At 32.6% G+C, this 10,467-nt stretch overlaps 1 long non-coding RNA gene across 1 annotated transcript; it reads right to left on the bottom strand.

Moving 5' to 3' along the window:
* Window positions 1–1,415: 1,415 nt before the first annotated feature.
* On the bottom strand, window positions 1,416–8,432 carry LOC143068436 (uncharacterized). The gene is made up of 2 exons (XR_012976169.1): window positions 7,589–8,432; window positions 1,416–1,982 (listed from the first exon to the last, which is right to left on the bottom strand). It is a non-coding gene; the product is annotated as an uncharacterized LOC143068436 (long non-coding RNA).
* Between the last annotated feature and the right edge of the window lie 2,035 nt (window positions 8,433–10,467).

Below are 10,467 nucleotides of genomic sequence, written 5' to 3' on the forward strand. Positions count from 1 at the left end.
ACGGGGATATAATTGTTATCTTCTATGTAAATTGGTCTCTGGTGAAGAGTTGCCTCATAAACAATGACACCCCATCTTCCTATTTTTATACCCTACGCAAGGAAGTGGTGCAGGGTATAACATTTTTGACCCGTCTGTCCGTCCATCAGCCAGTCTATCAGTCCTGTTTCTTGTCATCACAACTCCTCTCAAACCGCCCAACAAAATTTCAGGAACCCTTTTTAGATAATAAGGACATACTATGCAGATGTGCATATCGACAGGAAATTATGATTCAAACTTTTTCTAGGAGTTATGCCCCTTTGAACTTATTTGCTTCAATATACTACTGCAAGTTTGTCATCGCATCTCCTCTCAAACCGCACAATAGAATTTTATGAAACCTTTTTAGATAAGGACATACTATTTAGATATACATATTTTTTTCTAGGAGTTATGCCCCTTTGAACCTATTTGCTTCAATATACTACTGCAACAGTTTGTCACTGCATCTCCTCTCAAACCGCACAACAGAATTTCATAAAACCTTTTTAGATAATAAGGACATACCATGTAGATGTGCATATCGACAGGAAATTACGAATTATTTTTCTAGGAGTTATGCCCCTTTGAACTTATTTGCTGCAGTATACTACTGCAAACAGCTTGTCATCGAAACTCCTCTGAAACCACACAACAGAATTTCATGAAACTTTGTAGATAATAAGGACATACTATGTAGATGTGCATATCGACAGGAAATTATCATGATTTAATTTTTTTTTCTTAGTTATTTTATTTCTCTAGTGGCAATGTGGGGACTGACTGCCAAAGCGGGGCTGGCTTCAGTTATTTGCAATATAATCCACCAATGAGCCCCCACCCTATGTCGGACTCTGTAACAATCATCCCATCAACCAAAAATTTTGAAACATATTTAGAATTCAAGAAACAGACAAGTCCATGAAAATGAGGTTAAGTTCAGATAAACCCTGTAAGACAGACATATTTGTTATTCATTATTTTGTACATAAATCACCCATTAGTTTTCTCATTTTAAATGTTTTAAATTGTTCATTTGTCATTTCGAGACCTTTAAAACCAACTATGCAGAATATGTTTTACTCATTATTGAAGTCCATATGGTGACCTACAGGTATAGTTATTTCTGTGTTATTTGGTCTGTTGTGTCTCATTTACAATCATATCACATCCTCTCATTTGATATTTTAATTTGTGATAAGACATTTAATAATCATTTCATACACCAAATATACATGAAGATGACCTATTGATTACACAATATTGACTACTACATGTACCTATTAGTATTTATTATTTTTGAGTATATGTCCGACATGCTGACGACGGACAGTCAATGGTATACCATAATATGTCATGAAAACTGGTGTTAAAAAAAAGGCTCAACTAAATCAAATTTTTGAAACGTGATTGATTTTATTCCTCTAATATCTATGAGATCAAATTTATAAAACATCTATTAATATAATTAATTTCAATGTACTAGTATACATGTAAGAATTGTTGCCATTTATACATCATGTACATGTACAATCATTAGCTGATCAGCTCTATATTTTCTTTATTTTTATTCTCCTAAGTCCTTCACTGTTTTATTTATAAGAGTAGACTCATATATATGATCTGTATTCATCATTGGGACAGGTAGCTATATATATAGGTGAAGTAGGTCCTTTTGATTTGATTTTTTTAAAGGATTTTGACAGCACTAAAGCATATACATGTAGTTCCAATTTATAGTTGATCTTAGCTCCTTAAGTGGATTGTGGCAACATATATTGCATATATACAATCATATAGAATGTTGTTCTTAAGTTTCAGCACTTTACGCATAGTTTCCGGTTGCAAGACTAGAATATGATACTGGCTTCTCATGAAATTCTGTCAGTACTTTGCCAATAGTTTCCAAGTAAAGTTGAACATTCCAAGCTCACTCCTTCCATTTGCAATGTACTTGCAGCCTGAAATTAAATATCAGAGTAATTCTGTCAGAAAATCAACAATTATTGACATTCAAAAGCATATAGATGTAGACTAGTTCATAATGGTAATGTGTCCATGGGACACAGATGAGCAGCGGCTTGCATATAAAGGATGAAAAGGGTGACACCACCCAAATTTGTACTTGATCTGAGTGTTGTTGTAGTAAGCATTGCATATAAGTTTCAGAACATTTGGATGAAGCAAACTTGTGTTAAAGAAAGGTACAAAATTTCAGCATTTTTTTAATTTGTAAAGGGGCATAACTCTAGAAAAGTAAAAGCGACCCCACCAAAAATTCAAACTTCATGTGTGTTTGTTGGTACAATGTAGTAAGCATATATATGGCCAACTAAAATTAATTAGATTTTCATCCAAAATTTTGAAAAAAATGGGGCGGGTGGGAGGATTTTATTTTTTAAATTTTATTTCATATATATGAAACCTTCTTGTCACGTGTTATTCGATCATATATGCAAGTGTAATAATAAGCTTATATTATGTAAATACATCCATTAGGTATCGTGTATAAGACAATAGCAATCAAAACCAAGGAGGAACCAAAGACTCATAAAACCAAAAGACATTTACACCAACAGTTACAAGTACTAAGTAGGAAACAACACAAACTCCAATTAAAACCAGGAATGAAATCAGGTGCTCCGGAAAGGCAAGCATTTCCTGCACCGTATACGGCACCCGTCATGTTATTTCTTTCTTCAGTTCGGTAATGATAGAAGGATGTTATGACTGAGGACGAATATCACTGAGATATGATTTCTGACACACTTTTGTCATTATGGCCAATCAGCTCATGATGGCAACCATAAAATTGAGTGATGACCTTAATTTGATGATTCATAGCCCTGTCTTAGCAACTTTTGAGAAAGCAGTATTCCTGGTTCAACAAAATCAGTGTACATGTACTTTGAGCTAGCTCTAGAGTAACGTATCAATATTGAAACACATTTACTCCATATGCTGGTGCCCCTTTTTCAAATTTGTAAATATATATCTCCTATTGGCAACCACTGTTCTACATGTAATTGCCGCTTTAGAAACCTATTTTATAGTAAACAGCAGAAATGTGAGGAAATGCTCTCTTCAGTTGGACTACCTACGTCATGAAATATATTTTGCTTTCTAAGCTGTGTTTTGTTGTCCTAATAAAATGAAGCAAATCCATTGGTATGCAACACAAGTACAATAAGTACAGAATAAAATGAAAACTCAAACAGTGTTGAAATAATAGGGTTGGTCCTTAATATGCAAGATGCAAATATAATTACAATGTAGAACAGAGTTGTTTAATGACTCTATCGTGGGTATAGGGACAGAGGATGATTGCTGGTTTCTTTTACAAAAAACGAAAGACATGGCTAAATTTATTTCTAAGAGCTTGCTGTTAATTAATAAATTAAAAATCCGTATGTTTGTCGATTTGCTGAACTCAATATACGGTCATTAATCTAAAAAGTCCATGCTTGTGTCAACTTCTTTATTCCAGTCAAATGTGTTCCACGATTCTGACGCTATTTGGGTTTCTTTCACAGTCCAAATTTCTTGACACAAAGTCATTGTATAAATAAACTAAATCCAAGGTGTTTTACTCACAAACATTTGTCATTTGTGACATAGTGTACGGCGATTTGCGTTCTTGGACACAGCGAATATTTCACGCCTTTCTCGTAATCAATCTTTTAGTTTATTCTCGGTAAATGATGTTGTCATCATAGATCAGCAGAATATATCGACTTAATCATCAAGTTAGAATACTCTAAGAAATACAAAAACCGAAATTTGCAACAGGAAGTTTTACACGAAACGAAATATCGACGGTTTTCGGTAACGGAAATGAACAAAATCTGGAAATCATATTTTTTTTCAAAAATAAAAAAAATCGGGGCGGGAAGATTTCAGAGGGGCGGGCGGGGATGAAAATCTATCAATTAATTTTAATTGGCCTATATGCATTAATTGTGTATTAGTTTCATAACATTGGTAGAGGCAAACTGAAGTTGGAGAACAGAAACCAAATTTGGTAGGTAAGACTGACAATGCAAGGGTAACCTTAAAAGAACTAAAATGGTCTAAATTAATATGTGTTTATTTGATAATAGGTTCGTTTTCATTTATTTTGTTTTCCCTTGAGAAAACATAAAATATTTTTTTATAATTTAATTTGGTTGAATATACATGTATATCGAATTTCTGAACAGAAAATAATGAAAATGAGACACAAAAAAAATATAACCAAAAAATAAACCTGTGATAATACTGCTTCTATTGGTACCAGGATGCTTAAAATCAATCCAAAATATTTTTTTTTTGAAAAAATGTATACACCTAGTTGTTAATGTCTGTGTCATTTTGGTCTTTTGTGGATAGTGTCTCATTGGCAATCGTACCACATCTTCTTTTTTATATTATATACAATATATATGAACAGCTAAAAATCTCAAGTGACAAATACTTATGGCCGCATTCTGTACATGTTTAACCCTGATACTTCTATTACTAGACCTTAAGACATTTTTGTATACCTAACAGAATTAGGGGGGGGTTAATGGTAAACAAATTGTGATTGATAAAGATGAATCCTTCTTTTGCCTCCTACTGTAGGGTTTATCATTTACAAATTAGGCCAATTATATCATATTCTCAAGAAAATAAAGAAGTCAATCAAACCCCAGACCTTAATAGAGGGGTGGACTGGGGTAAGGAGACAGGGGAATGAGGGAGCAGGGAAAAGGGGGCATCTTTGAAATATATTTTGTCTTGGGGCAAGGAGATGGAAGAATTGAAGTAAAAAGGGGGGGATTTTAGAGTAAAATGGGAAGGGAAATATAGTTGGGGTCAAGGAGTAGAAACTGTCCCGATGGAAGTTATGGGGTACCCCACATACATATGACCCTAGTCCGAGATTTCTCTGACGTCCAACGGCTGTTTTGCCAGACAAGCTGGGTCTAATCTCGGACTAATATGAACCTAACTTGGCTACGAAATAAGTTATTAAAAATGATGATTAAAAAAGACTAATTCATTGACACTAACCATTGCTAACGGTAGCGTAAAAATGACAGTAGATGTCATCCCTTCCTCTTCCAATCGGCCGTTTGCACACGGATATTTTGCAAAACTGGCCAGACATGTTTACAACTTGTCTGTAAAAGGTAAAATTAACACATAAATAAGATACCAGCTATAACGATCTATAATATTAAACATGGAACAGAAATTGAGCCCGTGCAAGGTTTCAGCCGCAGTGATTTTCAACAGTAGGTCCGAGACCACAATTGTCGTCCCTTGATTTTCGTTGTTCACGAATATAGTCCCTAGTGTTAACAGTGGGTTACTTGCCAATAATTTTTATACCCCTTCCAAATTTATTTCTCCATGTTTAATGCCTCAAATTGTAAGTAGGGGGTTGAAACTACACTGTAAAAAAATTTGGGTCCAGAATTTTACAGGAAAGTAGTGATTTGGTCCAGCTGAAAAAGGTTAAAAATTAGCACTTCGGAAGCTGTCAAAAGATTTCAAGACACTCTAAACACAAAATTGTCCATATTTTGAGTTAGAGGCGATGAAGTTTTCTATATTTTTGATATAATTTGTCCCAAAAGTAGTACAACACACTGTAAAAATTTCATTGAGAAAGTGCAGGTGGGATTTTTTTAATTTTCATTTATGTTCTAAAAGAAATGCACTACGAATTAATTGTGTTCTCGGACCTAAGAGGTGAAGTCTGTAAATATAGAATCTGTACTTTGGCAACTTCCCTAAATGATTTGATGGTTTCAATTTGTCAAATAGCATGAAACTAAAGGATTTAAACTTTTATTTTATAGAATTTCTGCAAAAATGACCAATTTTGGCATTTTATGGTCAAAATAGGCATTTTAAGGCTTTTTCAATAATGATGCATACATGGCATCCTGACTTTTTATCTGACAGGTTTTCATGTGTCAATACTTGTGTTTATATGCCTTTATCTAGTTCTTTTACTTGTTTATGAACTCAGAATCTACAGAAAAGAACATTATCTCAGACAATATGTACAAAATGTGTTGTATAAATGACCCTTGTCTAACGCCCTGTTTGGATGAAGTCAAAAGTGGGGTTCTTGGTACATAAAATTTGAAGTCCACAATAAAGACCTCACTAAATTTGTATCAAAAGCACTTTACAATGTCTATTGTACCTGTTCCATCTCACATAATATCTTTCTTTTCTTCTGTAGGATAGCAAGTGGTTTAGATATAAGCCTGTTGAGACTAAAATTGCATTCAAGTTTTTCATTAAAAAGGCAAAAATCTTTGTATCAGACCATACTGTCTGTAAGAAAAGTTAATTGCAAGAGCCTTTTTGGGCTCAGATTTGTTGTATCATGTCACATGAGTATAGAAATGATAAAAAGACACAATTTTTTATTTCTTATAGCCTCAATATGCATTTTTTAATGTAAATATGTGGCATGGCCAAAATTGACCCTTATTTCTTTCCAGTCTTACTTGGCTTAAGACCCTTTTAAAATAATATGATATGTTATTTGTGACTTTTCTTTCCATTTAAAGTACATTTAATACATATGTAAGGATTATTTATAACCAAAAAGTTTAACAAATTTAAAATTGCTGGAAAATATTACATCTTCATGTAAGGCCCCCTTTCATTGAAAAACCTCAATTTTTAGGCCCAGGCTGATATAAATTTGACTTTTGAATAATTATGCTAAGTCTGATAAATCAAATGAGTACTCTTTTGCTTTTAGTACATAATAAATGATATATTAGGGCATCTAAAAAGTATTTTTTTGCAATATTTTAATTTTCAAATCCCAAAATGTTGATAGTTGAAATTATTCAATTTTAACGTCAAAATTTAACACGCAAAGATGAGTATAGAATTTAGCACATTGTCTATAATATATATCCTATTGTTATGAAACTTTGCAAGCAGTGTTATAATTTATTAAGCTCTGGTCATACCAAGTTTTTTTAAGATTTGTCAACTCTTTCTATCCTATTAGGTCCGAGACCACAATTGTCGTCCCTTGATTTTCGTTGTTCACGAATATAGTCCCTAGTGTTAACAGTGGGTTACTTGCCAATAATTTTTATACCCCTTCCAAATTTATTTCTCCATGTTTAATGCCTCAAATTGTAAGTAGGGGGTTGAAACTACACTGTAAAAAAATTTGGGTCCAGAATTTTACAGGAAAGTAGTGATTTGGTCCAGCTGAAAAAGGTTAAAAATTAGCACTTCGGAAGCTGTCAAAAGATTTCAAGACACTCTAAACACAAAATTGTCCATATTTTGAGTTAGAGGCGATGAAGTTTTCTATATTTTTGATATAATTTGTCCCAAAAGTAGTACAACACACTGTAAAAATTTCATTGAGAAAGCGCAGGTGGGATTTTTTTTATTTTCATTTATGTTCTAAAAGAAATGCACTACGAATTAATTGTGTTCTCGGACCAGTAGCGAGTATTTTGAGACAACCCCCATGTTTGTATTTTTCGTTATAGAGATAACATTTGACTGCCTAATATATCGAAATCTATGTTTTCTTAAGTAATAACTCTACCTTCATCGTTGTATATTCGCCACAATGTCTGTTATGCATGTACATGGTCGTATTCATCAATATAGTATGCTGCTCGGCAATGGCGACCTTGAAATTCCTCTGGTCCGATAATAGCGCCAAATTAGAGGGAAGCAACTCGCGCCAGACAAAATTACCGTATTTCACCAAAATAATCAAAATTTCACTTTTTGATAACAAACAGTAATACGATAACCACATTTATATTCAGCAATCGTTTATTGATATAATTACAAACATTATTTTATCAAAGCCATCAATAAAGAATTCACAATTAAGTAATTAATGGAGTGCAATGAAATTAGACCTTATGGGGTAGAGGGGTTAAACAAAAGCTCGTAACTTTTTTAAAAGCCTGGTGACCCCCATTTTATTTTACCTTAAAATGTTCGAAAAGTTCGTAGCTTTGACATATCTGTTTTTAAAAAAAATCTACCGGGGAAATTTTACGAAAAATCGAATAAACCAATATTTTTTGCCTTAAACTAAAATTAGAAAATGCAAAATTTAGACATTAATCTGAAAATAAAAGGATTTTTAAGTCAAAAACAACCAAGGGAAAGGTTTACATTTCAAATTCTAATGTTTTTTCACATAAAAATCATACTGACTTGGTTTTAAAAGTCTTTGAATTTGATGTAACGGTTATTGTTGGAAGGGTGGGCATGTTTGGAAATAGGGTCAAAATCGCACATTTCGCTTCAATTTGAGGAGAAAACGAGCCTGGTGACCCCCTTTTTTCTTTGCATTTTTGGATTCAGCATAAAAAAATCTACAGAATATGTGAAAATAAAAAAATTCTACCGGGGGTCACTATTGGGGTGAGCCACCTGAATGAGGCTTATTGAAATCGCATTCTGTCTTTGATCAGAAAATAACAGTATCGAAATTTCTAAGAAATTTCTTAGAGATATCTATGTACAAAGCTGGTTTATTATTTGGAAATTCTTCACATTAAACTATAACTGCTGATGCATTTGCATTTTACTTTTGTTGAACGTCATATATAGGCATTTATGGATATTGATGTAGAAAACAATCTTTAGCTAAAACATTCAAATCAAATTATAAACACATGTAATATTTTCTTGAGTTTTGTTACGAGATGCCAATTATGGCCCTTCATTAAATTCAACTAAATTAAAGGTATGTATTACTAGTAACAAATAATTATACCAAAACAAATAAGTAAGAAAAAAATACGAGAGCAGCTGTTAGATATTGCCACACCATTGGCAGTTCAAGTTTGCAAAAGCTTTCGCATGTAATGATAAACATTAATTTGAACCTTCCTACATTTTAACACAATTAGAAAACTTGGCTGTGTTCTAATCAAAAAACATGGAGAGAGTAAAAGATAGCTTTATTTTTTTCCTTTTCTCTGTTATTTATGGTGTCAATTCCATTACCAGTCATCCGTTATACATCTTAACAATGATGTTCCACGTAACCACTGTGATCATTAAAAGTCCGTGGAAGTAAAATAAGTGTTCTCTATTGATTTTTATATTAATTTGGTGTCCTGCTTCCATTTTCAAGGATTTATTTTATTGTTTACAGTTATAATTGTTATGACTTCTATAATTTCCCAATGTCAAAAGGAAGCTTTAGGGTCCCATGGTAGTTTCCTAGTTGAGAAAAGCATTAATGGGACTGAGTGATTGGTATAAAGATTGCGTGCAGACAAGCGGTTAACTGCAGTTCAGTTTTTTTTTTTCGATAAAAAATATGTTAATGGTCATCAATTTGTAGATACATAATAATATTACATTCCTTAAATCTTTAAAATGGTCTTGTGCATTTTATGCAACCTTGGTGTTTAATTCTAACAACTTGTTACATTTTTGAAAATGACTGAATGAAATTCCCTTAAAGTGCCTTTGGATAATTTACTTTGAGTTTGACACATTATTTTCTTCCAGAGTCCTTGCAATTTACACTTATATTGATATAAATACAATATTTCAACTTCTTGAACATTTGTTATCCAACTAGAAATAATTCAGAACCTGAAATGGGATATACAATCAAAAAACAATAATATGTGTGGCCATTATTGTTGTATAGGAAAATGACAGTTGTTTTCATTCATTTGGTGTATTTGAATTTTTGATTTTGCCATTTCATAATGGACTTTCCGTTTTTAATTTTCTTTGGAGTTCGGTATATTTTTTTATTATACTTTTAAGATAGCGTCAAAGCTACAAAAATATAACTGTTAGTTGTAACAGTATTCGGTTTTTAGAACGATTTGTTGTTTTAATTTATTACCTTCCTCCCTCCCCTTTCCAGTTTTGGTCCCGCACTTCCATCGAAATTTTCAAGAAAGGTGGATTTTGATGTGATGCACACTCCAACAAAACAGTATGCAAGTCCATTTTTTGTGGCTAATTTTGTCATGAGCAAACATCGTTACAACGTATGCCAAAAAAATCAAAACTGATTTCCTGTCATCAATGGTCATGACTGTATGGTATATACAAATGTATAATAATTTTCAAAATAACTATTTTTGAATTAAATTGTTGATAAATCGCCACTTACTTAAGAAATGTTTTAGAGCAATAATCAATTTCTTTTCATGACCCGCTATTTTCTTTTTTCTAGATTGAGAATCATGTTTTTCCTGTCATACCAGTAATATTTTATCATGGTTTGCATTTTCAAAAGTTTTTGGTTTCTCATGGAACAATATTTTAACATTTACCTTAGTCATATAGGAATACATTTATGATAATGTGCGGTATATATTTGATTCGCACTAAATTTTAGACCTAGTATTGAAAGTATTGCACATGTATAATCTCTTCCTTCATTCAGATGAACATCATTGTTGTTTTTTCCTTCCGATGTTAAGTGAC

Source organism: Mytilus galloprovincialis, chromosome 3 (assembly GCF_965363235.1).
Source record: "Mytilus galloprovincialis chromosome 3, xbMytGall1.hap1.1, whole genome shotgun sequence".
Classification (NCBI taxonomy): domain Eukaryota; kingdom Metazoa; phylum Mollusca; class Bivalvia; order Mytilida; family Mytilidae; genus Mytilus; species Mytilus galloprovincialis.